This window comes from Strongylocentrotus purpuratus, unplaced genomic scaffold (genome assembly GCF_000002235.5).
Source record: "Strongylocentrotus purpuratus isolate Spur 01 unplaced genomic scaffold, Spur_5.0 spur5_scaffold_1, whole genome shotgun sequence".
Taxonomy (NCBI): Eukaryota; Metazoa; Echinodermata; class Echinoidea; order Camarodonta; family Strongylocentrotidae; genus Strongylocentrotus; species Strongylocentrotus purpuratus.
Window position 1 is genome coordinate 35454051 of NW_022145594.1, and position 6124 is coordinate 35460174.

Sequence of the window (6124 nt, forward strand, 5' to 3'; positions counted from 1 at the left end):
GCTTCAGCCTTAAACCAGGAGCTGTCAGTAGGTACTACCTGACATCAGAGTACAGAAGCTCATATTTGAGGAAGCTGAGAGACATGGTCAGCAGAAACAGTTCTCAGCAATTCAATCATCCGGATCTGCAACTAACCCGGATAAGGAAAGATGAGACCGATGTGTGTGCATTTGTGGAACTAATGGAGAACAGCTGGATCAATCCACTGAGCCATGATGAAACGGAGTTGGTCAACTTGTCTACTGGAATCCTGGCCCCACCAGAAATTGCCAATGACCTGCTGAAAGCTCACAAAGTAGGAAAAGAAGCATACCAAACTTTCAGAGAAGATCGTTTGGAGAAAGAGCAACCCACGGTGAAATTTCATGAAAAGATGAAGAAACAGAGCCTGAAGACCTTCCTCAACATAAATAAAAAGCAGGCTGGTTACAAAGCTAAAGGGAATCACGTAATCCTGAAGGCAGACCGAAACCTCTTTGGGCGCATGATCATCATTGCTCAGAGCAGAGCACTATCTATTAGAGAAGTTCTAGCACACCCACTCGGACCAATACCATGGTCACTGGCAAACAGTGATGGCTCTCTGCGCAAGACAAACAAAGCTGCACTCGCAAGAGAGCTGGAGAAAAATGTGTCACCAGCAGACCTCATTCCAAGGCCTTCAGCTTGTATCATTGATGGAATGAGCCTTGTCCACAGACTCAAAGGGGATGGCAAGTCATTTGCACAGCTAGCAGATTCTGCACTGACGCTAGTTCTGCACGAAGGGACTGATAGTGCCAGGATTGATGTCGTATTTGATGTCTACAGGGATGAGTCCATCAAGAATGCCGAGAGATGTAACAGAGGTTCCAACGCTGGAACACAGTGGAAGAACATTGCACCTGGTCACAACATTTTGCAGTGGAGAAAATTCCTGAGAACCCCTGAAAACAAAATAAGCCTCATCAAATTCTTGGTCGATCAGTGGAAGCAGCCTGCAAAGAGGGAGAAGCTTCATGGTAAGTCACTCTATGTGACAAGTGGAGAATTATGCTACCTCATCACCAAGGATCACTGGGAAGAAATCGAAACTCTGAAGACAACACAAGAGGAAGCTGACACACGAATGCTTCTTCATGCCTGGCATGCTGCGGAGGATGGTTATAAATCCATAGTCATCACAGCTGAGGACACAGATGTGCTGATAATCTGCATCTGTATTAGCAAGAAGCTGACCTGCCCTCTTTATCAGAAGTCTGGGACAAAGAACCGCATCAGGTACATTGATGTTAGCAAACTTGCAAGCTTTTGGGGTGAAGATGTCTGCCAGGCTCTTATTGGACTTCACGCCTTCACTGGCTGCGACACTGTAAGTGCATTTGCAGGACGTGGAAAGCTGGGTGCACTGAAGCTCCTGAAAGAGAGTGCAAACTACAAGCAGACTTTCCAGCATCTTGGTGAAGAATGGGATGTTTCAACAACCCTATTTGACAGGATACAGGAGTTTGTGTGTCGCATGTATGGATCCACATCCACAATCTGCGAGGTCAATGAACTCCGCTACCACCTCTTCTGTGCAAAACGGGGAGAGGTAGAATCCAGCCAGCTACCTCCATGCAAAGACTCTTTGCACATGCATGTTCTTCGCGCGAACTACCAGGCTGCAATATGGCGACGCTGCCTTGTTAGTCAACCCGTGGTTCCAGATCCAAAGACCTGTGGGTGGACCACAGATGACACCGGCAATCTGTCCATAGAATGGATGCGTGGCTCACCAGCACCGGAAGCCGTTTTGCAATTGATGTCCTGCAAGTGTGCCCGTGCCTGCAAACTTCCAGACTGTGTATGCCTTGTAAACCAACTGAAATGCACCAACATGTGCAAACTGCAGACCTGCACAAACCAGAAGGAAGATGATGAAAATGAAGATGAAGATGAAGAAGTGGCTGAAGTCCAGGAAGACGATTCAGACACAGACGAAGAATAAATTGGATTATATATTCTACATACCGCGGTACTAAGAATCTTGCTGTAGGCGACGATTGGTCGAAAGTTAAACTAGACTTTAATTCGTCACTTAGACGAATTAGGTGATACGTATGATAATGGTCTACATAACGAATAATGCATTACACGATATATTATTTTGTAAACTGCTTCTCCCATTCATATGCTTCTCCCATTATGATCTATTCATATGTCAAGATTAAATTGTGTCTCCTTGATCATCATGGATCTAGGGAAGATAGATTGAAACAATATATGACCTTCGACCCTGTGCAGTAACCAGTTACACATTTGACTCTAATTTACATCATGAAGAACACCTTTTGACGATTTTTATCTTATTCAAAGAAATGAAAATGTAATTGATAAATGATTATCATCATTATGATAATGATGATCATGATGATCATGATCATGATCATTAGCGCGATCATGACAGCTTATTGAAAAAATGAGGGTTGATTTAGATAGCATATAGTCTCAGCTACAACATACTAAAAAATCAACAAAATCCAAGCCGAAATAACGGCGATATTGCTCGCAAAAGACAGGAATGTAGACTCCAGATTTTAGAAAAAGTCATCTCCCATAGGGATTACACGCAAAAAGTAATGGATTAAGTGAAAATAGGGTAATAATAAAGTAAAAAGGGTTATTTATGACATTATTTGCGAATCTACGTGTTTAAATAATCAAAGGAGATGGTACAGTGAAGGTCAAAAGGAAAAAAAAGTGAGGAAAAAAAAGTGTTGGAGACACCCGGACTCGAACCAGGGATCTCGAGGTTGGAAGTCAAGTGCGTTACCGATATACCAAAACATCTCCCATAGCGATTACACGTAAACGGGAAATGGAATTCAGAAATCCTACTTTGCAAGTGAAATATGAGCTTGATCCTGGCATCTAATCGAAAAATAAAAGGCACACTTTTGATAGCTCATTGTCTCAGCTACAACATATCCAAAGCTCAGCGAAAACAAAGCTAAAACAACGGAGATTTTGCTCGCGAAAGACAGGAGTGTAGGATCCAGTTTTGAGAAAAAGTCATGTCCCATAGAGAATACACGCAAAATGCGAAAAATTGACATGCCTCCTTCAATCGCAAAAATACACCCTGATACTTTTGTCAAAAATAAAAATTGTGAATATTACATTTGTAGAAAATTGTCTCAGCTAGAACATATCAAAATTAAAAAGAAAATTGATCCACATTTACAGAGATACAATCAATTTTCCAAAAATATGCTGACGTCATAATATGCAAATTTAATTTTTGAGTTTGGAGGCCATTATGATGACGTCATGAGTTAATTGAGGATAAAATGAGACATGAAATCATATCTCCGACTCATAATCTATCCAAATATGAAAAAATATTAGGAGTTTCTATCTATTCTAAAGAGTTACAATGAATTTTATGTAGGCATGTTTTTGCCCATGTATTGTGGATAAAGATAACGTAAATCCGCGCGTGCTGTCAACTTTGACGGACGCTCGTTGCGTAAATAAAAGGTGAACAAATTATCAAAATGCTTGGAAAAATGTACCGAATATGATGACAGAAAAAAATCGGCGATTCTATGTTGCAAAATGCCAGTACGCGCGAAAACGCGCGCGCATGCGCGTGTGCGTAATTTTTTTATCAAATGCTCCATATGGCCTGAAACGTATGCCAAAAAAATTTGGGATGATTTAGAGCATTTTAAATTTTTGCGCGCGCGTAAACGCGCGGACGAACGCGCACGCGCGCATTTGCGCACTTTTATTGACCTCAACTTGACCGGACGGATATTTATCTTAATCGTGATAATTATGAATGAGAAATACTTTTCCGTCATGAAGATATGATCATTAGTTGATTTTCACAAAATGGCGCCTGGATGACGTCACGATAATTTTGACTCTCTAAAAAGTCATGCAGTTCTAAGTTAGACTAAGATCTATCATCATAGCAAGTTTCATGATAATGGCTTTATTCAGTCTTGAGATATCCTGCGAACAAATTCGAGGAAGAATAATAATAAATAAATAAATAAATAAATAAATAATAAAAATCTTGACGAAATCAAAAGGTGATACGTCTACGTACGTATCACCTAAAAACGCAGTTTCGTCTGTCAGTAGTAGTAATGGTTTATTGAAATAAAAATCAATCGCGGCTCGAAAGCCGAATTACAGGTTTTGTACAATAGTAAAAGCAAACATCAAAATTACAGGAATCAAAATAGGTAATAACATGTAGTAATGAGATCATAAAGACAAAGATAATTACAATAACAACAATTATTTTCTTACAGGCAGTGCCAGTTAGCATTCATTGACTACACCACTACACCATACTACTATAGATATCAATATTATTATTATTATTATTATTATTATTATTATTATTATTATTATTATTATTATTATTATTATTATTATTACTATAATTAGTATCAATAATATGATAACAATAATTTGTATCAACATTATTACTAGAATTACTATTAACAATGGTAAATATCAAATAGTTTACTTAAAATATTGCACTTAAATCAAGTTCAAAGTACATACAAATTTCAAATTTCATAAAAATCATTTTAAACATGTAAAAGGTACGAGAGGAAATATAAGAAAAGAAGAAAATAGAAGAAAAGTTTGATGCACACATGAGTTTGTTGATCTTAAAAGGCTCGCTTCAGAGCTTCTCCAAAACATGGTAAAGGACATTTAGGTAAATGAGAAGCAGAACCCCCATGTGATGCAGTTTAGGTACTCATTTGAAGTATTGACAAATCACCATACACTAAGTAAGACACTGACACAGTGCTCTGTTACAAGATGTTTAAATGGGTAATGTTATAACATTAATCTGAAGTACAAACATAAAACAATAATTGTATTCACTAGCTGGCCAATCATTACATAAAAGCAACTTTAAAAAAAAAATTGGTGAATTCATTACGATACCTCCAATTACTAAATCTTCCACAATAAAATGACTAAGTGAATAATGCAATTGGTATTTCAGACTACTTAAAAACTTGTTGAAATATTCTTCCATTTCATATATTGAAATAATAGCAGAAAATGAAATGATTATTCCATGAAAAGGAACTTGGGATTACGGACAAGGAAATCTAGAGCGTTGTAACAGGAAGGAATTTGAAAATGGGATAAAGCACAATTGAAATCAGTGTAATTTTATTTTTTACTCTATTTTTTCCAGTCTTCTGTTTCATTCACAGGATATCCACTGCCTTTAATATGTTGACGGTCATTGAGGTGAGTAGAAAAAGAAAGTTAATGCTTTAACTTAGACACTTGACTTGATCAAATGTCATGGTTTGAGTCTTAAGCAAAACATTGCTTTATTTGAACAATAAAGCTGCCAACAGATAAAGCTAACGAGACTTTTCAGAGTTATGAACTTATAAGCTCTGTTTAAGACGTTTGTGATCAATAATGAACACAAAAGCTCTTTTTAGAGCTGTATGTACAATGATGTACACATAAACTCTTTTTGAGAGCACAGATATGTTCTGTTGTCATGGTTTTTTTTACACAAAAGCTCTTTCAGAGCTAGAAAATGTACAGAAATGTACATAACAGCTCTTTTCAGAGCTACATCTTCATTAATAGACAAAAGCTCATGTTAGAGCTAGAACGTGCTCATCACAGAATACAAAAAGTTCTTTTAAGAGCTACCATGTTATACTTTCTACCATGAACGTGTGCTACAGTTTCACTTATTATCATACTTTTTTTTTTATTTATTTCGCCTTTGATAATGCTGAAATATTGTTCAGGTATTTTCTCTTTTGTTAACTTACTGCACAGTACGTTAACTGCAGAATACACAAAGTTCTATTAAGAGCTACTATGTTGTACTTTCTGCCATGAACGTGTGCTACAGTTTCACTTATTATCATACTTTTTTTCTTTATTTCGCCTTTGATAATGCTGAAATATTGTTCAGGTATTTTCTCTTTTGTTAACTTACTGCACAGTACGTTAACTGCAGAATACACAAAGTTCTATTAAGAGCTACCATGTTGTGCTTTCTGCCATGAACGTGTGCTACAGTTTCACCTATTGTCATACTTTTTTGTCTATTTTGCCTTTGATAATGCTGAAATATTGTTCAGGTAT